The sequence below is a fragment of the Apus apus genome, chromosome 4, assembly GCF_020740795.1.
Source record: "Apus apus isolate bApuApu2 chromosome 4, bApuApu2.pri.cur, whole genome shotgun sequence".
NCBI lineage: Eukaryota > Metazoa > Chordata > Aves > Apodiformes > Apodidae > Apus > Apus apus.
This window is the reverse complement of record NC_067285.1, coordinates 95,279,774-95,304,707: the sequence shown is the minus strand read 5'-3', so window position 1 is coordinate 95,304,707 and position 24,934 is coordinate 95,279,774.

Here is a 24,934-nt window from a genome sequence, read left to right as displayed (position 1 = left end):
GGGTAGAGACTGCTATACTGTTGGCTGCCACAACAACTCTCCATCCTGTTGACATCCTCCTCTCCTCTCCTCTCCTCTCCTCTCCTCTCCTCTCCTCTCCTCTCCTCTCCTCTCCTCTCCTCTCCTCTCCTCTCCTCTCCTCTCCTCTCCTCTCCTCTCCTCTCCTCTCCTCTCCTCTCCTCTCCTCTCCTCTCCTCTCCTCTCCTCTCCTCTATTTTTTTTTTCTTTTTCTGTGTTTATATTAACTACTTATATTCCTTATTGTTCCTATTAAAAAATAATGCTGCTATTTTTTTATTTGACTTCCAAGCATTGTGAAAACTCTGGAAACTATCCATGACAATAGAAGTTTCAGATAATGCACCTGACATTAAGCAGTTATTAAGTAAATACTTGAAACAGCTTGATAGAGCTGGAGCCAGAGGATCTGTTCTGTCGGGCCTATATCTCAGATCTCTGGGCTCTTTCATCCCAGTAGCTTTCTCTTCCTGATCCCTTAAGCCTCGAAATATATCCCAGGATGTCCCAGTGCAGCAGTACAGGAAAGAAGGCACCATGAGTAGACTAAATCCTCTTCAAGGATTTGAGAACAAAGGGTAAAAGTGCTCTACAGCCAACGGTTGTACAGAATCCAGGTTTCTCACTTCTTGGTTCATTGGTCTAATCTTTGATACATAAAAAGACAATGGCACAACCACCAACAGTATCAAAAGGAAAGACTCTTCTCATTTTACAAAAGGAAGAGGGATCTCAGACTAGGCATCCAAGTTGCTTCATCCCAATACAGCCAATGCATCTAAATCTGGCCTTATAAGTATAGAATAATCACACTGAAAGTAACAGTTTTTCTATTTCCTGAGCTGATTTACTAAAATCTCTTGAATTATATGTCACATTAAATCTTGAAGTTATAGAGACTCAAACCAGTTTTGGCCAATTATTTTTTTGTTGTCAAATTTTAATGAGCACTTCTCTTGATGTCTATGTCATGTTCTGTTTCTTGATGCTTCAATTAAGGAAATTATCATTATCATGTTTAAAGTCTAACTTCTCTAACAAATCTGATTAAATGAGTATGACAGTGTATGTGCCTTTTTTGCCACTGATTTAAAAGATATATTAATAATTACACAGGATTGCTAGAACTCAACTGACTAAGAACAGAACATTGCTGCTTAAAGGGTGTGTGTCACTAATTGTCTTAATTGTTCATTAGGTTCTTCCCATCAAACTGCATTTTCTTGAGAGGATATAAAATACTATGTTCAAAGGCAAACTAAAGCACTAAGAATTTAAAAATACTGACCTTTTCTATCAAGTAAACTCATACTGCAAAATTATGAAAGGCTCTAAGAGTATCCTGTGGGATGACCGCTAATCCATGTTGCTGTCATGGTGACCAGAATGTACGCAAAGGTTTTTATACTAGAAATCGAAATCTGTACTGTCAGTTAGTAAAACTAATTCTTTTTAATTACTGTTATCTCTTGAAAAGATGAAAATTCCTAAATATAAGTACTATCAGATTCATTAAAAAATTGGAATAAAGAGAAATAGTAAATACTAATTCTTTGTATTCAAAACAAGAATTGAAATGATAAGCAATTTATTTTCCATTAGAAAAAAAATATCCTAAGCTACAATTTTTGCTAGTTTAGAAAATATCATTCTAAAAGCAGAAGCTCAAACTTGAACTCATATTGCAGGAAGCTGGCATTAAAATAATCAGTTTGTAGTTTTGTTTTGGTTTTGGGATGGTGTTTGTTTGTTTGTTTTGTTTGTTTTTTATGGACAGTTGTTGCAAATTTTATTAGAACTACTAGAGAAATCAGCTTGTTGAACAGATGAGATTAGGTAAATTGTTAATGACAAAATTGATTTAATCTGAATGAAGCAATTTGTAAGGAATTTTGTGTTCTCTACTAAGCATGGTATGTAACACCTTTCTATAGCTTATTCGCAAACATAGCCTTTGATAGCATAGTTAGAAAGCAGTGCCTGCAAAGCAGTCACATTTTGAGTCTTACTCAGATACTAATAATTGAGTTAGCAGCGTTGAAATCTGCTAAGGTGGAGATTTTGCAGTGAATTCCAGCACTGTAGGGATTAATTACTCTACGTAAGGGTCATCAACAGTATTTTTCCTTTTTGATTATTTGGTGACACTGGTAAATCTTCTTGAATTTGCAAGACAGTGAATCCACTGTTGCTAGCACATATGCTTTGTAAGCACATTGGTACAAAAACCTCCATAAATGCAAATGTGTTTCAACAAGCCCATACATTTTTGGATGGTGGAAGAGTGCAGGTTGTAAGGGTTCAGTGGTCCCAAGTCACATAGTATCCCCTTTTGCTTTCTAAATGAAGAGAAATTAAAATCCAAATTTATAGTCTGTTTATGGTCTAGGGATGATATTATAATATCTTAGGAACTCTAGGTTTTTTGCTCTAAGAGATTTCCAGTGGCTTATAAAAAGTAGTACATGCTTATCTCTTGCAGACTAGACATACAATGCAACAGTCTACCTTGACTCTTGATCTACTTAGACCTGTCAGACAACTTTATTGCTATAAAATTTTATATAGGTTAATGGATTTTCACTAATAATGATGAAATTCAGACTACACTGACATAAAGTTAGAGGATTTGAACCAATCTCTTCAAATTATGGCATCATTGACACATGTAAGAATGTATTCTCTGTTTCCAGATATGCACAGGAAAGGAAAGGAGGTACCACATGGAATAAGTTCCAATACTAGCTCTCCATTGGTTTGATGTTGTAATTGAGGCAAGAAGCAGTTTACTCTAGTTATTGTCATGAAGATAAGCAGGAATGAGCTTTATCTGGTATGGCTAGGGAATCAGTGGCATGTATCAAAATGTACAATCATTGAGTAGTGACTTTCATAGTAAATCTACTCTTTAACCTGTGAATTTTATGAGAAGAATGTATTTGTCTCTTACGAGACCCATGCGCTTGTAAGAAATAACAGCCAATCCAGGCATCTTCTGAGTGCATTGAATGATCAACTAGGGTTTTAATCAGACTTATATTTGCAAAAGGTATTTCTGTATAGATGTAGTTTTAGATGTTTTGAAAACTGATATGCAGCACATATCACAAACAATTAATTTAGTGTGTTTTGGTTCTTTTCTTTCACATTCCAAGAAGTTTAAAGATAAAGGGTAATCCAATAATAAGGGTTGGAGAGGGAAGATTAATGTAAATACTTTATTGAGTGGCACTACGATTGCTAATTTATCCTGCTATTGCTGCTTAGGAATGTAAGATTAGGACTTATTTCTATCTGAAAGAAGCAGAACTTTAAAAATAGCCTAAGATCCATTACAATGAAGAAAAAATTATAATAGTCTAGTATGATGTTTTAATTAATACTGGGTAACTTTGTACAACTGGAAATGTCAGCTGCAATTGACCATGTCAAGCCACAAATGTGTGCAGTCTAGAGACCAAAGAGATGGTAATTTGAGTAAAGCAGAAAGGAAGAACTATAAAGCACCTCACATTAATGCACATGAAACTTAAAATAAATTGCAACTGAAGTTGTGCTGGACTGAGCCAGCCACTGATACTGGCACTAAGCATTAGCTTCTGGCAGTGCTAAACTAGTTTAATCCAGGGTTTTCTGTAAAATATTATTATGAAAGCAATGCATATTTTTCAATGTGTAATTTTAATAGCCTCATATTGGCTCCTCTTTGTGTGTTTTTCTATGCATACAATGAAAACATATTAAAATTTTTCCCATCATTCCCTTTTGTGGAGAAGATTTGTGTCTGAAATACAGCTGTGGCAAGTTCATTTTCTACAAGTAATACTATCACATATGTACCATTCTTTGGCAGAAAAAAATGCTATTCAAAGCTCTCTTCAGGTTTAAAAAAAAATATTTATGCTGTAACATTACTGTTCTATCATCTTCAGAGTACAATATGAGGAAGGCAGCTGCTGAAAGGCAAAATATTGTCTTAAAAATAAAGCATTTATCTACTCCATCTTTTGAATACCATTTGCTTGCTAAAAATTGACTATGCAGCAACTAAATAATATTACTTAGGAGCATTCTATGTGCTTGACTGTTTTCCTGGAATTTTTAAGTTCTTCACCGATATATTGTTCTATTATCACTCTCCAGGCTTGCCAAAGTGCTCTTGTATATTAAATATTACTCTGAAGAGTTCATGTTTTGGTCAGAAATGTAGTTCTGACTCCAAGAGCACACCAGCTGCTATATAAGAATTAACTAAAACCAAAATGCAAAGACAGTGATAAGAAAATGTAAATGACAGTTTACAGGCACTGCTTAAAGCATTGACTGAAATGTAATTATAAACCTCCTGGAATAATATTGGAGAGATTAGTTAATAAAAGTTTCATAGGTGGGTGCAGAAAAGCTATGTAGTGTTGTATAATTTGTTGTGAACATTTTCCTTTTTACCCTGCTATGGAATACTCCTGTGTACAGCTATGTAGTACTTGAACCAACCTGAAAACAGATACTCAAAATCTCTTAACCCAAATGAGGATGAAAGTTTCCCCTTAAGATAGATAGAAAGATGGATAAATAGACACACATGTAGAATCTCTTGGACTTTATGGGTTATCAAAATAACAATTTTCAGAATGAAATTTGCATTAAACTTGTATTTTTTCTTAGGTATCCTATTCTACTGCTAATCATGGCAGGATCTGAAAATCCTCCAGTGAAATACTGAGCCAGACAACTAATATTCACCTATTGCTTGTTTCCTTATCCTAGCTTACTGAGCACTATGCGTAGTGAGTGGATTTAGTTTTAGGGTGTATTTATTTGTACCCATAGTTCCATAAGTATGCTAAAGGGTAGCAGAACAAAGGCACTCCTCACCCTTGGAATAAAAGAAAATTATATCTATGCTAGTGCTTAGTTTCTGGTCTTTATTCTGCTGTGTTTTCCAGGAGTGTTAGGAAAGTTTTCTGATGTGTTTGGATGTATAAACTAGGCATCTTATAGATACATAAATCTTTTCTTCTGGAGTTCATCTATAGTGTTCTGCCAAGTGATGAACAAATCTCTTGTATTCCTTTACATCTTTGCTCAGTAAATAATTTGTACAGATATTTAATTTGGTGGGGTTTGTCAAAATGGTTTATCCTAAATTTAGCTCTTCTATCGAATACAGGCTATGGTTAACTGTTTAGCTCTTTATTATTAAATGGCAATGTACATTATTTTCTGCACTTGTTGAAGTATTCATTCAACTGGAACAACAATAATAGTAGCACATGATGACCAGTTTTCTGCCCCTTCTCACTCTTCTCCTACAGAGATCAGGGATGCAGCCCTAGTTTCTCAGAATTGTACAGTGCCGGACGTGTATTGCTATTGCACTTGATTTGTACTGTTGCAGGGGACTGACACTTTTCCATCCTGCAGCCTAGAGTTGTGCACTATTACTTTAATTGTTCCTTCTAAAAGTTTTCTTTGGATATATATGGATTCGGCCTTGCTGGATCAAAAAATACATGTATAGAAGCAGCTAGAACATGTCTGGAGATGGCCCTATATGATGTGTAAATTGAGAACTTAAGTGTCCATAACCAAGCACTCTATTCCCTAGGAATATTAATTATTTTTCTTTACTAGGAAGTAACATGCAAAACCCCAAACCTTGAACTTTCAAACTGACTTCTGAAATGAGCATACAAACTAATGCCTGAATAAACTCCTTTAATTCTCATTCAAGTGCAAGTTAAATGACTAAGACAACATCTATCTTATGTGTTTTCTGAGAATATAGACTTCTCAGTTTTGTAGGCTTAAAGTTACAATCTAATTCTCTACTTCTGCTGTATAATTTTAATGATGATTTTTTCTGAATTTAAGGCTCATCACTACTATATATACACAGTGTCAAATAAGTTTTGGACCAGTAGGAAGTATGTTCTCTTTCATTACCAGTTTTCTATAGTTCAAATTGCTTTTCCATGCTGCATTAAGTGCTAGATTTTATATCACAGAACATTTTTGATTGAATTGTAGATACTGTATGAACATATTTAAATGACAGCTACTTAATGTTATGGTGATATTTTACACCAAGTAAAGTGTGTTTAAATTCATTAGATTTAGAGGAAGTGCAAATCAGGCAACAATGGATAATCGCTTTATTCCTGTAGTAGTTATTGCTTCAGGCACATGGGATTATTTAATGAGTCACTGATGAAATGCAGTAACAGAGGATTTTAGCACTGTACCTGCAGTCTAATAAAACTCAAGGTGAAAGTGAAGAAACTTGAAAGAAATGCTATTCCAGCACACACAAAAGAAAGGCACATTTTCTGTGATTTTTATCTTTAATCTTTCTTCTTATTTACAGGAAAATAAAAATTAAACACCTGGTCTGAATACTCAGAAGTTACTAGTCATTGCTTCTTTCAACTCATTTTTTCTTCAGCTCAGGACCATTGTGAAGTACCTGTTTTTCACACCACCTGAGTGTGGCAGTTAGCTGCTTAAGCACATGCAACTCGAGATATTCCAGATCAATCAGGCCTCCACCTGTTACCTTAGGAAATGTATGGTTATCCTGTTGGTCTTGAGTTATACTTACTAACCCCATTTGAGATACCCTGATGCATCTCAGGTGATGAAGTCAACATCTCTTGCACATCTCAACATTCTCCTTGTTTTAATTAAAAGCACAGTGGGCTGAGACAATCTGACACTTTCTTACCTTTGCCTACTGGATTAATGAGTTGAGATGATCCAGTACCTTCTTGTTTTTGGTACAAAGAAAGCGAGTTGGGATGATCAGGCACTTCCTAACTGTACCCAGGTCTCCTGCTGCCAGAGAAACATACCAGAGACCCCTTCTGCCTGGATCACAGCCCACTCTGAAAGCTGTCAAGATAACTTGACAAGAATTAGGGCCACAATGAAAAATGTAATGGCCAAAGTTAAGTCATCTTGTGACCCTATAAATACTGATCCTAAATGAACCCTTTAGAACTCTCTGGGATTGCAGCAGGCTGCTATGCCATATTTTCCCATGAGTTAGGACACCTCTCGGGGCAGATTTAAGGTAGATTTCACAACATGATTCAGACCATCTGCTGACAGAAGCTGATGAAGAGTGAATAAATTCAGACCACCAGCTGACAGAAGCTGATGAAGTGAAAAGAGTAATTCACTGTAGTTTGATTTTGCAATGTTTTGAGGATTAATTGGTACCAAAATTTATTATAATCTGCAGAAAAAAAGGAACATCTTAATCACAGGTTAACCTCTGTATCCGTGTGGCTGAGTGTGGGTGTATGCGATTTGATTTAGGAAATGTTTTTGAATCTCTAGCTAAGTCACCGTGTTGATTATAACAGGCTGTTGATTACTGACTAATCAAGTTTTACTAGAAAAATCATATAGCCTACTAATCTTTGGCATTTTTCGTAACAGTATTATTGAATCTTAAATTGCTGCTACCCCAAAAGTTACATAGGACCCATAATCACATGTTAAATCACAATCACTGAAACTCCTGTATATAATTTCTTTAGATATACACTGTTGAGCAAGTCTGACACTGAGTCAGGATTTAGGCTTGCCTAGTCTCCTCTCTGAGTAGGAGTTTGGAAAGCGAGGGGGTCCATTTTAAAACTTGTGAATCAACAGGAGGGCCTTTCTTATCCTTCTTCCCTGATCCCCATGTAAATGGTTCTAGCCTGATTCTGACTTGATTTCCCCCAATCTCTGTATAAATATCTCCTGATCCATGTATATATCACTCCAACTTGATTCTCACTCAATTTTCCTTGATATCTCTGTAAATAATTTCCCCTGATCCCTGTGTAAATAAATCATTCTAGCCAAATTCCAACCTTTGTATGTTTCTCCCATATAGAAAGAAAGTGAACCTTGCCACTGAACTCTGCTAAGTTGCATTTTTACAAATTAATATTAAAACTACTTTTGCTAATATCTTTGATGGTGATTCTTTAAGTGAACTTAAATCTCTCTTCTATGACATTGAGAAAGCACAGAAACACAAGATTTAACATCTGTGTAGCACATTTGGGATAGGAGACCAGAAGGTGATTGATAACTTGGAAAACAGCCACTGGTTGGCTTTATATACAGGGAAAGCCAAAGAACTTGGCCTGGCGCTATAACACTAGCAAGACCATTAATGTCTTATGGTGACAATCCAATTTTAAAATAAATATATTTTTTAAACATAGTCCCCTGGAGGTGGAGGGAAAAGGAATCTCTGCATGGACATCCAGCCTGAATATGGGCAACATGTAGGGGTCAGGGTACCAATCAGGATTTAAACATGTTGAATAGTAAGATGTTGTTTCCCTGGGTCTACACTGGCTGTCTAAACATGACTGGAGATTCATGATCTTGGGCAAGTTGTGTGTGAGTACCATAGAATGGAAATCTTATACTAGAAACTTGATAATAGACATTTCTATCCACCCAGTAAATCTATCCTGCTTAGTAAATGGATTTCAGATTATGTCACTGAGTAATGGCATTCTTTTCTCACTGTAACCCATTCTAAGTCTTCTTGTCACATATTTACACAGCACTCACAGCCATTTCACAGCTGTCTCATCTTCATGCAAGACTAATTTACATGTCACAGTACCTGAGCTAACTCAACTGTGTCTGCATTAGGACTTCACATGTATAACATGTTAATTACAAAAAGTACTTATAGATAAGGATATTTTTGACTTAAACTCCAGATCTTCTGAGCAATAGATTTCTGTAAATTCTCATTTTGCAGGGATTTTTTCAGACCTAATCATAAATGCCAACAGTTTTTAGAATAGCCATATATGGTTTTTCAGAAATTCTCAGTCCTGGAATCTCAGTGTTTGCCCACCAGTGCCTCCTGAATTTAGAAAACCTCACCTCCTCTGTGCTTTCTGTTTTGTCACTGTCTTCTACCATGGCAGCTTATTTGGGATTTCAATAAGAAAAACACTTACTGACTTATTCTACATATATGCTTCCACACCCAAATATATACTTGAATTTTGGTCATACATAAGAAGTAACACAAGGCTTCTTGCTTTTGGGTTTTTCTTGTGTTCTCTGTCTCATTCCACCAAGGACACAGCAAGTCTTCCTGCAATATAATGTTGCCAAAAAGCTGTGTAACTTGGAAGGACCACAGTTTGGTAATGTCTGAAAAAAGCTACTCTAGATTTTAGAGGCAGATTTAAAATATGCAAATATTAAGCCTACTTATCTAACTCATATGTTTGTTATTAAAGACCAAATTGTTTGCTTGTTGAATTAGTATGACACTAAAAGCCATGCAAGCCGTGTTTGATGTGTTCAGATTGGGTTTTCATTTATTTCTAGAGACAAAAGTTTGGATTGATGAACAAAGTAAATGAATCACTCTTGGGCCTTGGCATTGGACTATGTTATAATTGTAGCATAATGAGATAATGAAGAGATTCTGACCTTTTTTTTTTTTTAATTTAGAGAGTCTCAGGGATACAAATAGCTGAAAACAGAGAATACCAATTAGCTTCTCCATTTCCTTTAGCTCTTCTGCTGTCTCTTCCCCAGGCCCTTTCTGTTATAGACATATTTCAGAATTACATTTAATACATTTTTGTGACAGTAGAAGTCCTTGAATAAGAAACAAAATATGTTACATATAGGGTATTTACGTGGAGCATGCTATACACAAAGGTGGAACTGAAGAGGCAAATTAATTCCAGATTTCAGTGTTTTGAATTTTTTCATTTTAAATTTCAAAAACAGCAATTACATGATGATGTTTGATGTGCTCCAAAGTTGATATTTCATCAGATATTTATTGAGAAGGATAGAAAAATATTTCTAATAGTAATAATTTAAGTATCATCTTATTCATACTCTCTTCAGGATACTTTAAAACAGGCCTAGAAGGGTCTATTAAATCGCATTTAAGCCCAGTACACTTTGCAGTTGTCCAGTATAATGAACACTTTAAATGGCTATGCTCTAAGGTTAATTTGTTCTGTAAAACTGCCTAGACTCCTCTAGAGTATTCATTAGTAGAATAAAACTGAGACCTAATCCAGATAGATGCTAAAGGATTATCATTATTGCTGTAAGGATGACTTTGATAAAATTCTAATTGGTATGGCAGCATGGGGACTGAACCAACAAAGCAAATTATGATAAATACTGGGTTTCAGACCTCTCTAACTAAATTTGTGACTGGGGTAAAATAAAGTGATCAAATTAATCTGAAAACAGATAGCTACTTCAATTTACTCCAGAATTTCTGTGAAAGATAAAATTCTACTATACTGCAAATAATTACACCAAATGTCAACACAATAAAATAAGATCTAAAAGACCACAGCAGCATTACTTTTGCTTTTAACAGCATCTTCATTGCAAGCAGGCTTTTGTCTCATTAGTGCAGGGCTGACAGAATTAAACCTGTAGTTATACAGATTAATCCATAATAATATAAAAAATAGTATTTTATTTTCTCACTGCATTATTTAAAAAAAGGAGAAAATTTCTGCTGGGTCACATAAACACAAGAGATATTTTATATTACCTAACTAAAATATAAATAAATAATCTTATTCTGTATTTAAAATAAATAAATAATTTTAAAATTTCTGTGTCATGAAACCACAATTCCTGTTCTGTTAGAGCACATTGTGAGTTAAGTAGTCATTGCATAGGTCCATCAAACAGAAATTTTAATTCTTTGGTTGTCATTATGGTTTGTAGCAAAAGCTTACAAATCGGTATGTTTTTATTAGAGTAAATACTAGCTTATCACCTGTATTTGATCTACTTTCAACTACAGTATTCTTGAAAGAATAATCCCACTCAAAGTGAGTTATGGTAGCAGAACACAACATTTTCAATACTATGGGTCAGTTGTCACTGTAAAACAATGCTTACTTTCTATGCTATGTCTACCTCTAGAATGCAATTAACCTGGATATTTCTATTTTGCAACAATGTCCAAAGTCAGTTTCTTACTTAGATTATTTATGATAGCTGAAAGGCCTTTTTAATTAGAAGAACACACATTAGTATCGTCTACATAAAGTCGTCATATGTAGGTGGGCTAAATATGTATCTATGTCTTTATGTTGTTTTTTTTTTAATAATGACACAAATTCTGAAATAAGGAGATTACTTGTACATGTACACGCATTTGAAGTATCTCTGTTTATATATTTTATATATATTATATATATTATATATATATATAATAGATATTTTGGGAAAGCCAACTTTCCCAAAGTTTCTGAGTAAACAGGACACAGATTTTAATTAACATTTAAAGACATTTAAGACAGCACTGGTTAAGTTGTTGTTTTGGGGGTGTTTAAGAAAAGGAATAACATTTTTTACTGAACTGTGATTTTCCCAGTCTAGGCTTTAAATTTTAATCCATTTATACCTGCAAAAATGTATTAAAAATATCAATAAGCTGTAAGAATAATAATCAGGAAGTTATAATTCGAATTATATAGAATTTAAAGATAAATAAAGAGCCTAAAATTAAGGGAAAGCAAAGAACAGAGGGCTGGTTTTTACATTAATTTTTGGGGAAAAATTAAGGCGGGTCAGTGAAAATATCTTTACAGTATTATTTTCAGCAGTCTTCAAGCAAATATCACACCTATATTCTTTCATTACACAGTTTACTTGTAATCACTAAAGGTTACAGCTCAGCATAGGCTGAATAAAAAGGTGCCATGTAATTCAGAAAGGTCTAGATAAGGTGTTTATGTTGTGGGTCTGATTTGTTTCTATAAACAAGTACTCAGATTTAATTATTTAAAAATAAGTGTTCTTTTGGCTTCATTTCACTACCGATAGTCATCTGTTCCTTTACACTGTATTGGAAAATCTATTAGAGGGTTTTTTCCTTCTGAGTAGTTCCTAATGTTGTAAGGTTTTATCACCTATACTGCATGTCATCAGCAGACAGCACTGAGACCACAACCATTTCCACTACAGGCTCCTGTAATGTATGTTTATAAGAAACAGTCCTAGTATACATTTTTAGTCAAAGATGAAATATTTAAGATTCAGGTATATATTTCTTTCTCCTTTTTACTCTGTCACGTTGTTACAGACAGACGCAGTGTTAGCAATGTTTTTATCATAAGATATATTGTTCAAAAGAGCTACTGCAACTGTAATTTATCAGTGCGTGTCACAAGGGCCTTTTAAATGGCTCTACTACAGCTGTCTGTTCAGGTGTGCACAATGTCATGGCATCAGTTACGAACAAGACTGAGATGTTCTGTATCACCTATTCTCAGGTCAAAATCAAGTAATTAATAAATCATAGAATCGTAGAATCTCTGAGGTTGGAAAAGACCTGTAAGGTTATCCAGTTCTACCAGACCGCTGATAAACCATGGCCCTAAGCACTACATCTGTACGATTTTTAAACATATTCAGGGATGGTGATGCAACCACTTCCCTGGGCAGCAGGTTCTAGTGCTTAATAACTTTTTAACAGAAGTTCTTCCTAACCTCCCCTGGCATAATTTGAAGCTATTTCCTGTCATTGCTAGTTACTAGGGAGAAGAGACCAACCCCTCCTTGTTACAACTTCCTTCCAGATAGTTGCAGAGAGCAACAATGGCTTCCCTCAGCCTCCTCCTCTTAGCCCCAGTTTTCTTAGCCACTCCTCATCAGACTTATTTTCCAGATCCTTCACCAGCTTTGTTGCCCTACTCTGAACTTGCTCCAGATATGTCACAAAGTTATCTTCCACATACTCCAGGAGCCTCTGGGACTGTTCCCTCTCTGTTGTATTTTATTTCCAGCAGACATCTGGGAAGTTGAAATCCTCCACATATTCGCTGAAAGAAAAGTTTTATGGAGAGTGGTAATATTTTAATTTTGTATAGCCAGAGTTTGTCTGCTTTTTCAACTCTATTAGTTGCTAAAAAAACAACAACAACAAAAACCCTCTGCTCACCTTTCTCCTCATCTCTTTATACTACTGTTATATACATAACTATCCCTGTTAATTTCTCTAAACACACTTTTATAGTGTGTCACAGACCTGTAGTTGTCCCCATTTGAAAAACCTGGTAGCCTCACATACACACCATTTTCTGCAGTCAGTTCTGGAACAGAGATATTAAATTTTCCTTTTCCTAACAACTCTGCTCCATTGCAGCTTCTCAAACTGAAATCTTTGTTCTTTATCTTCACTATTTCCTAAACAGGTTTTCTATCTCATCAGTGGTTTCACCCAGAGAGAGACAGCTGGCAGAAAACAACTCCAGTTGTATCATCTACTCTCTTTATGATTTCATGTGATGCTGATACGGGCTTACATGCATTCTGTGTGAGGCTGCCCATCTCTGTTCACACTTTGCTGCATATCTGATCCATCTAGGCAAACCCAAGAAATCTTAAGAATGGGAATGGCCGTACCCATATGTCACAGATGATGATGATGATGATGATGATGATTATTATTATTATTATTATTGATGTTGTTGTTATTACAAATTATTGTAAAATCTGTTCCTAATTGCTCTATTTTATTCCAGAATGAACTACACATGCTGCTTATTATATATATTGCCTTAGAATACGTGCAGTCAGCAGTGCTAATTCCTGAGAGTTTTGGACATTACGTGTGGTAGTGATGGCCATCTAGGTAATAAAAAAATCATTAAGAGGTTAAAGAAAACTAGATTTTAAAATCTAGTAACAATCTATTTATTTATAACATCACATGTTAGTGAATTCAACAGAGTATATATGTGGTAAGTTCTCACTTAGGAATAAAGGAGAAAGCACTTCTAGCATTCTTGACTAAGTAGGAGTTTGTTCCACTTAGCTCAAAGGTTTTCAAATTATTTTAGATTATATTTAACCAATTAATTGAAACAGACCCAAATATATTAGCAAAAATTTTAAGCTAAACAACATTAGTAGTCAAATACAGATAAATGAAAAAAAATACATAGTTTGATTTCATCAGTTGTTTCAATGAGCACAGTAGTGATTCAATAGATAGATTCTGGTGATCAAAATTAATTCTTTTTGAACAGTCATGCAAATTTTTCTGTTGCACAAATTTTTTCTCAAAGAACAACATGAAATAGTGGAACGAAGAAGGCTGAAATATGTTTCTCATGCTGATTTCTATCAGTTGAGGCTGATACAAAGAGTGAGAGACAGAGAAGGAGAGAAAAATGAAGGACTTCTAATTACATCAAAAAGGAGACCACAGCAATTTTGTGATTTATTTCCCAGAAAAACAAATATAACTTTCCCATTCAGCACCTTTATCAAAAGTTTGTCAATTCAGTTCCACACATCTTGCTGGTCTTATATATCTATGAAGTATCACTATGAAGTATCCTCTTACAATAAACTTCCAGTAAGGTTCATCGTGAGAGAGAAGTAAAATCCCCAAGTACTGAAATGATCTCCGAGAGACAATACTAACCTTCCTGTTGCCTGACAGAACCTTTATTATTTTAGTTTTATTTATTTGCTGGGTAAATTATTTTACAGATTGCCATTAAATCTAAATATGTGTTGTCAGATTAATAAAACATTCTTACATGTCCCTTGGCAGATTAATCTTAGTGGCAAAGATCTCTAATACACGTAACAATCTTCATCATAGTATTTCAACAAGACAGGCATTTTTTTTTCTTTACCTCTTTTTGATTCTGATACCATAAAATGAGCTGTTGTACACTAATAGTGGTGTCTAAGAGTATCATCACACAAATTTTGGATAGAAAGCACATGTGCATATCCATCAGATAACTGCAATTGTACTTGCTGCATTATCATGCCTTTTAAGTGAACATTTAGCTCAGCATATTAGTACATGATATTGTTTCAAAGCCATTTGCACTAGCTGAGCATTTACTACAGGATGAAGTTCAAATAATTGTTTTTGATATCAACAGCACTAAGAGATCTGTGAACGGAAACATTTTCCATTCTCCTGTCATTTGATGACAGTGGGTATCAGTCACTTATTTCTTTCTGTTTTGCTTGAAGATTTCTTTTTTTGATTATTCTGTGCGTTCATAGTCTGAGTTTTTTTCAAACAAACTGCTGAGCTATCCGGTTTTACTTGCTTAAAAGGGACAAGTTTTAAAATAAATAATTTCTGGAAAGATCTGTGCTAAGAAAAATATACTCAAGGCCGGGTGCAGCCCAAGTGTCATTTAGAAGAGGGGAGCCTTCTCATTGTAGGGATTACTATCCATACTGCGTAGTAAAATGAGACTTGGATGAAATGGAAGGCTGTTGAAACCAAGAGGCAGCATAGCTGTTGAACAGAGTTAAAGCCACACTCTCACTTCCATTCCTCATATAGTCCAAACACAATAGCAAGGAAATGGGAGAGGGATTCATGGTGAACCTAAAGGCCTCTTAATTATTTTCTCCACTGAGTGTATCTGGATTATCCTTACGTAATTTTTTAGGACTACATATTCTGTATGAAACCTCTGATTTATCAAATTTCAGAAGATTCATTCATAAATACTGTGCATAAGAGGAAATACACAATCATATATGAGATGTTTGCATATACAGAAGAACAGGAGAAAAAAAAACCTCGGTAGGTACCTATGAACAGATACCTGAATCTTAGGGTTTAGCTTAAATAGTAATGAGAACATTGTATGACAGGTTATGTACTTCAGAGCAGTTGGAAAGTAATGAGTGAAGAGAGGTGAAGAACAGAAAATATATATTAAAATGTATCTCAAGCTTCTGAGGAATACCTGGCAACTGAATATTCAAGCATATCAGTGGAAGGAGGAAAATAGATACAGGACAATCCTTCTGAGAGTGGTCTTTTTGGTAAATTATTTTACAGTGGTATGCAGAGTTTACCCAATTATTTCTGGTCATGTCTGCACATAAAATTTTCTTGCTTCCTCTCCAGATGCCTAACACTTACGAAGCATTGAAAAAGTTTAAGACAAACAAACAAACAAAAAAATTCTGTGACTGAGCAGTGCCCATAAGAAGTTGAGTTTGATCTCACAGTCCGTCTATTTGTACTGACTTCAATCTCAGTTTATTGTTCTCAGTCTAAGTCTCCTTTTAGTAACATTTGGTATGTGTTGCAAATATGTAGTATAATTTGCAGTCTGTTACACCAATGTGTAATGTGCCATAAAGAAACAAGAATGTACAATAAATGATTTAGTAAAATATTCACGTATTTTTTCACTGAAACAAAAAAAAACAAAAAAACCCAAACAAACCACAACAACAACAACAAAAATATAGCTGTTGCTATTCCTTGATTTTTCTCCAGACTTTTGCTTTTAAGTTCAGGAAAAGCACTTTTAGTTTGCATGGGTAAACTATCTGTTAGGTGCATGCAATCCAAATTAAGAGAAAGTGAGAAAGTTTGAAGAGTTTTTCCCATTTTGAAAGAGCAAAATCATCTATTTACAGTAACTATTAGTTTAATGTGGACAAGTTAACCTGGAACTAGTTAAAATTTTGTACTTCTTTACAGAAAGTTACCCTCTCAGTTGAAGTTCTGATACTTTTCAACACCTTTACTGTGTCAATAATAAATCTCACTTTCTCGTGCAAAGAGTACCAAAAGGAGATAAATATTAAGCAATTTGAGGGATGGTTTAGTCAAAGACAAAAAGCAAATACAGGCTGTTATGGGGGCAGAGTTTAAGTCAAAAAATGAAATGTGTTGAGTGGAAAAAGGTTGTATTTCCTTTTAAAAGCTGATAGGAAATATCAGAAGAAATAATGGATAAATTTATTAGAATATTTGCATTCTTCAGGAAGAAGGCTTCTTGCTTTTGCCTGGTCATCATCATAGCCTAACATTTTTCACAGGTATGTGTTCTTTGCTTGGAAATTCATGTTCACATCTCTGTGAGAGAAGAAGAATTAGACCAGATTGAATGATAGCAAACTGTACTGAATAGTGAGCATAAACTCCTCTTGGACTGGAAGGAAAGTGAAGTACCTGGTTGGATGACCTCTGTTTGTATCTAATTCATTCAGTGGCTGTCTTCTTGACTTCTTGCCCTTACACAGTTTTAGTTCAACTAACTAGTCTTGCAGTGAATATAATGCTGCCTATATGTTACAGTGCAAGTCACAACTCAGGGTATAATCATTATACAGGTTGAAATTGCTTGTATGTGAAATGGTTAACAGCAATGGCACTTAAGAAATCGTAATAAATAAGAAATTAAATTAAACTTAGAAAAAATAAGTTTTTTAACAACATTCTCTTCCTAATAATCTCAGATAATAAACACAGCAAGAGGGCAATTTTATTAGAATAATTTACTACTCATCTACACTAATTCACGGGATATAACAGCTTATTGTTCACCTCTTATTCCTACATAAGTTCTAATTCAAACTTAATTTGCTTTTCTTCTTCGTTATTCTTCCCTATACTGTACCTGACATTTAACAATAAAAATTGTACAAATAAACAACCATAAAATATATAAATATAAGCACATATTAACAGAATGCAATTGCAAACATAAATAAACTTAAATATTACTTGAATTATACATAGCAGTTTTTGTAAAACTAATGTATATTCTAGGAGTTATGTGCACAATAATTGCATGTATTTTCGAATGAAGAAAGGGAAATGCCAGTTAGAGATATGAAGGGGTGATTATATAAATCTGTAATTAGTTTGATCCGGAAAACTGATGCCTCAATTTTGGACTCTGATTTTTCTGGTCTAAGGGATTGGCTATGCCTTTATCTGTGTTTTTCTGAACTGCTTTGAGCATCAACAAGTGAAATTATTATAATAAATTGTTCTTAATATTTGTATTTATGTATGTTTGAAAATTCCTACTTTATAAAACATTATGAAGAGTTACTTTAGTTCATAATGAAAGTAATAAACAATCAGTAAAAGCTTTGATTTATTGTTCAGTTGCATTATTGTATAAATTGCACATCAGAATAACAAATGATAGTCTAAATGATAACACAGTAGTGATGCTAATTTATCCTTTTGTATTGACTCCTGTATTTTTTAGCTTTACATGTTCATGAAATTAAAAAAAATTATTGGTTTCATTCTGTAACTAAAAAAAATAAAAATTATCTGAACAAGGAACACAGTAAAATACCCCCAAATTACTTCATAAGCCGCCACTAAGTGAACCTGATCATGTTGTCCTGCATGTGCTGTGTGATGGCACTCAACAGGACCTGCTTCATAGCCTTCCTCAGCACTGGTGTCAGGCTGACAGTCCTGTAGTTTCACAGAACCTTCTTATCAATGGGTTTCAAATTCCCTAACCTCCAGTCAACTGGGACCTCTCCAGTTAACTAGGACTGCTGGTAAATGATGGAAAGTGGCTTGGTGAGTACTTCCACCAGCTCACTCAGTACCCTTGGGTGTATCGACCCACAGACCTGTGTGTGTCTAAATGGTGTTGCAGGTCACTAATCATCTCCTCTTGGATTACGGGGGCTTCAAAATGCTCCCCATCTCTATTTTTAAGCTCAGGGAGCTGGATACACTGTTATTGCTGCTAAAGACTGAGATAAAGAAGCTATCAAGTACTTCAGCCTTTTTCATTACATCCTCCTTACATTCTCCTTAGCCCTCCTTTTGTTGTTAATCTGTTTATGGAAATTTTTAATATTTTTTTTTTTTTTATCAGAGTAGGCAAATTAAATTCTAGTTGGGCTTTGATCTTCTAGTGTTCTTCCTGCATAGACTCAAGACATCTCTGTAGTCCTCCCAAGTTGCCTGCTCCTTCTTCAATAGGAGAATTTATAAGAGTTTATAGGCCATAAATGCTCTTTTTTTTTTTTTTTTTTTTTTTTTCCCTGAGTTGCAGCCAAAACTCTCTGTTGAGCCAGCCCCTGGTCTTCTTCCCCACCAGTTCATATTTTGGTACATAGTGATGGCCTGCTCCTTAAATTTTATTTAAACCACATTAGCAGAGCATTTTTTTCCTGTGAAACAATACATATTTTTCACAGAAGGTAATAGTTTGGAGAGAATGAATCTGATATTAGACAACAGGAAACTATGATATTATTATTTTAAGCATGTGTTATGCTTTTTGTAGAATACCATTTAATTTCAGATATCACCAATGTGATATCACCAAAAAATAGCCTACCTTAATGTGGCAATACAAAAAGTGTTCTGGATTTATAAAAAAACAGAGAAAGAATTTAATTTTGTTGAGTCTAGATAGCAGAAGGTTGAGAAAACAGTTGGCTGCAATTTTACAAGAAGTAATGATCATCTTAATGGCCACTGTATGAAGGATACCCCTTCACACAGAAATAACATATAAAATGAGACAGTAATTTAGATTGTTTATTAGGAAAACTCTCCAAATAGTAAGTTTGTGAAGTTAATGCTTCATATTTCTAATAAAGCAGTTTCTTAAAGGAGAAATATATTTTTTATTGGTTTCAATAAAATTTTGCTGAAAGCACATGCAGATTTCTTACTTCTTCAAAGTAAACTTGAAGTTTTGTATTTTTTGAGCCCAAACTAAGAATTCCTGCAGTGAATCTTCCAGGAATACTACTGTACTGTTGCTCTGAAAGCAAAGACATACAGCTGAAGGATCCCATAGCAGGAAAAATACTCAAAAAATGAGTTGTAAGGAAATAAACAAAAGAAATCCCAGTGTCGTTTGGTTAGCCCTGTGAAAAAACTCTGAATTTCTATCCTTTCCCATCTTTCCAACACTGCACTAAAGCTGGCATAACAGAGCCTGACCTCCCAGGTGGTATTTTATGCCTTTTTACCTTTTCCAGCTGTTCGCATTTTTTCCTTTAGACAAGCCAATAGGTGGTGTCACCACGGGATGAATACTATTAAGGATATAACATGTCCAAGGTGATCACTTCTCACCTAGTGTAAGTTTCCTCTTTTGCAGGCTTACTATGATTATATCCTACCCTGATTTGAATTGGATTAGTGGAATTTCCCTTTATCTTTAATGGAGGGAACATATGGCACATAGCTTTAAAAATGTGCTACTAAACATAATGAATGTTGGATTGACATTGTTACACCCATAGGCTTTGTTGATAAAAACAAATATTTATACACTATGACATTCTTTCTGCAAATTGCTACCCCTACTTAATGAATGATTCATGAGAAAAAGGATCAGATAGAACAGAATTGGCAAACGGATAGAAACAGAAATAAAAACGCAGAGAGCAGAACAAAATCTGTATTACAGAATACAGGCCCATACAAACATTGCTAGAAAAAGATTGTAAACTTTTAAACAATTTTTTTGGACATCAGGACTGAGGCTTGTCAGTTTTGCTCTGTTTGAACTTTTCTTGACCTGCCTGTAACTTTGTTTTACTTTATATCTCCATGAAAACAATTTTTGTAAGTGACAGGGTGTCTACAACAAATTTGTTTTATTTTTCTTTCTCCTCATATGGTACAACCATAGTTTTGTATAGAGAAATCAGTTATTTTATATAAACTGACGTATTTATGACTCTAAAATAATGATCTGGCAGAGTGAAATACAGACATGTTATGAAGGCAGAGGTCTTGAGAAACAAAGACACAGAGTGAAGCCCAGAAGAGTGCAGACTTGGAACGGTAAGGATTGAGCCTCAAGGAAATGAAAAACAAGAATTCCAGTGGCAAAGCTCTGACTTCCTACCCTCTCTGTCCTCTATTGCACATTAAGATCTCTCAGCCTATGAAAGTCATGCCAGTTTCTTCACTGTGGCTCCTTTCTTCTGGAGCTTTCATGGAGCAGATCCTACTGAAGGCTCTGCTAAGACACATGGGAAATACGGAGGTGGTTGGTGGCAACCAACAGATCTTCACCAAGGGCAAATCATACCTGACAAAACTGGTGGCCTTTTATAACGGGATCACAGTGTCAGGGGACAAGGAAAGAGCAATTGATGTCATATACATGGACTTGTGCAAAGCGTTTGATTCAAGGTGAAGGTGAATATACGAAAAAAATTTTTTACTGTGAGAGTGACAGAGCACTGGAACAGGCTGCCCAGGGAGGTTGTGGAGTCTCCTTCACTGGAGACATTCAAAACCCACCTGGATGCGTTCTTGTGTGATGTGCTCTAGGTGACCCTGCTCTGGCGGGGGGGTTGGACTAGATGATCTTTCGAGGTCCCTTCCAACCCCTAAGATTCTATGATTCTATGATTCTATGATTCTATGATTCTGTCTTGCATGACATCCTGGTCTTAAAACTGGAAGGATATGGATTTGATGGATGGAGAACTTGGTGGATAAGGAACTGGCTGGATGGTTGCACCCAGAGAGAAGTGATCAACAACTTGTTGTCCAGATGGAGAACAGTGACAAGTGGTGTCCCTCAGGGTTTGGTACTGGGACCAGTGCTGTTTAACATCTTTGTCAGTGACATGGACAGTGGCATTGAGTGCACCCTCAGGACACACGGGAGGGAAGGGACCATCCAGAGGGACCTGGATCTGGACAGGCCCATGCCATGCCAACCTGATAAAGTTCAACAAGGCCAAGTGCAAGGTCCTGCATCTGGGTTGGCACAACCCCAAGAACAACTACAGGTTGGGTGGAGAATGGATTGAGAACAGCCTTGAGGAGGTCCCAGGGGTGTTCAGCCTGGAGAGAGAAGGTTCCAGGGAGACCTTACAGAGGCCTTCCAGTACCTGAAGGGTACAGGAAAGACAGGGAGGGACTTTTTCAAGGGAGTGTAGTGATAAGACAAGAAGCAGGTAGAAATAGGGTAGATTTAGGTTAGACATTAGGAAGAAATTCTTTAGTGTAAGGTGAGACACTGGAACAGGTTGACCAGAGAGGCTGTGGATGCTCCCTTCCTAATAGTGTTAAAGGCCAGGCTGGATGAAGCTCTGAGCAACCTGGTTTAGTGGAAGGTGTCCCTGCCCATACAGGGGGGTTGGATCTAGGTGATCTTTAAGGTCCCTTCCAACCCTAGCCATGCTATGATTCTATGATTTTATGATTCGTATCTTTTTAGAGGTGGGACATACCTATTAATCCCTACAATATATGAAATGGTGCTTCTTAAACTACTTGAGTAAGAATTTGCTAAGTTGTCACCACATTAAGTGTAAACATCTTAGAACCTGATTGATTCCAAGCTGTGTCTTGACTCTGATTTTTATTTTTTTTTAATTCAGGAATGCAACAATTTTGCAGTGAATTGAATATATTCAGGATGCAGCAGACATACTGGAATCAGTGTACATTGCATTGTATAAAAAAATGACAGAATTTAATTGCTTTATTATTATTTCTCATAAAACTAGAAAGTTCTAACATTCACCAATTTAGGTATTAAAATTGTATATATGATGTGCATATAGATAATATAGCTACGTAGTCCTGTCATATATGTATGTATGTGTGTGTATATATATATAAACATATGTATGGATACATAGATAAGTGTACCCAGAATTTCACAGAACTTCATATTTGTAATGAGAGTTTCATAGATAAACAATTTTTCAAGTTATTTTTGTACTCCATACTGAGAAGTCCTTGGACACCAGAGCTTATCTTCTACAAGTAATAATCACTGATTATTGTTTTTTTTTCACAGAGTCTTTTGCTAGTCTATGTATTAGAACTGAAGAAGAAAGTATTAATCCCACAAAAGAATTTCTTCTGAGGGAGACACTATGCAATTGGCTCTGTTGCTGTGCTTTATGTAATTCATTGTAATAATTTAATTATTTCCTGGATTTCTGTTGTATTGTATAATAATAGCTACTTATATAATGCAAAGTATGCTATATTTTTTTTTTTTTATTGCTATAAAAATATATGGCAATATATTGCCCTGTTACTACGAACCTCTCTTTTGCTACATCTTGGAAACTGAAACACTCTTCCCCTATTTGTCCTTATTATGTGCTTTTTTTGCTGACTATTTCATAAGGCAGCTGGACAACTTCACATGTTAATACTGGTGGTGTGCCTCATACTGTATATAAATCATGTGTGTGGCAGCTCCTGGTCCCTTACATTATACTGGGACTTCTGTTTGTCTTCAGCTGTGTTTTAAACATCTGTGAATTTCCAGTTCACCTAACACAATTTCTCACATTAGAGGTATTCTTGATCACAAATGTCTATTAAACAACATATCAGCAGGTGTCAATCAGTGAGTCTTTGGTGATCTTCCTGCAAGGTAATGACACTAAATAACTTACTATTTCATCATGCAGGCTTTCAATATCTGTTTATTATTTTGGCACTGATTTCCAGTAGGCCAAACTGGGTAGCCTACATGTCTAAACCCAGACTTCATGGCATAATATTTGAAGTCATGTTGAGTAATCCTCAATTTATTCTCAGATATTACTATATTAAACCCATCATATCCTGCAAAACCAGTTTTGACTTGCAGGCAGTCACCATTTTTGCTGTCACATCTTCTAGTAAATCTTCCTTAGGGGAATGTTATTAATAGAATTATTAAAAAGTAGAACTGGAGGGTACTTTAAAAGTTCATACAGTCCTATAGTTTTCAAGCTGTTGTTAATGGATTTTAAAAAAACCTTGGACTATTTATTAGGAATCTGCAGATGACTGAAAAAATTAGCTAAATGAAATTTGTTGAAATTGTACAGAGGGGTGTTTTACAGTTCTGCTGTTCAATCACACCTCAAATTGGTATGAATATTTCCTGCAATTTAAAAAATTACCATGTATGTGCCTCCAGGTTTCAGAAGGCCTGTTGACCAAAAAGTTGCTAAATTATTCTTGGTTTAAAAAACAGAAAACTGCTGAAACAGATGAGGGGAGAGGACAATCACTCAAACCTGTGATAACTCTGACAAAACAAGATGGAACTATTTTTCTTACCACTATTGGAATTAATTGATTTTGTGCCTGCTGTGAGGTACAGTTACAAAGTTGGTTAGAATCAGAGAGTTCCGAGTCATGTTTTTCTACATCTTCAGCTATTTCTTCTTTGATTTGGCTGGCACCAATGGCATCTTGGCAGTATCACAGAATCACAGAATCTTAGGGATTGGAAGGAACCTCGAAAGATCATCTAGTCCAACCCCCCCTGCCAGAACAGGGTCACCTAGAGTACATCACACAGGAACGTGTCCAGGAAGGTTTTGAATGTCTCCAGCAAAGGAGACTCCACAACCTCTCTGGGCAGCCTGTTCCAGTGCTCTGTCACTCTCACAGTAAAGAAATTTTTTCTGATGTTTACGTGGAACCTCCTATGTTCCAGTTTGCACCCATTGCCCCTTGTCCTGTTGCTAGATATCACTGAAAAAAGCCTGGCTCTGTCCTCCAGACACTCACCCTTAACATATTTGTAAACTTTGATGAGGTCACCCCTCAGTCTCCTCTTCTCCAAGCTAAAGAGACCCAGCTCCTTCAGCCTTTCCTCATAAGGGAGATGTTCCACTCCCTTCATCATCTTTGTGGCTCTGTGCTGGACTCTTCCAAGCAGTTCCCTGTCCTTCTTGAACTGAGGGGCCCAGAACTGGACACAATATTCCAGATACAGCCTCACCAAGGCAGACTAGAGGGGGAGGAGAACCTCTCTTGACCTACTAACCACCCCCTTTCTAACACACCCCAGGATGCCATTGGCCTTCTTGGCTACAAGGGCAAATTGCTGGCTCATGGTCATAAATTCAGTACAAATTCCTTGTGTTCCAATAGTGATAAATATATATTTCCTGTTATTATAACAGAGCTGCCAAAAACTGTGCTTTAGCATCTTGTGACTAACAGTGGGCCAGTAGCTAAAGCAAGGAACAGAGAAGAAAAAAAAAATCATTTTTCTAGTCTTTTAGCAATGAACACTTAGCTCTAAGTACTATTCAGAGAGAACACGAAATAAATTCTCAAATTCTATTATCATGGAAAGCAAAAATATGAATGGTATGAGAATCCTAAAAG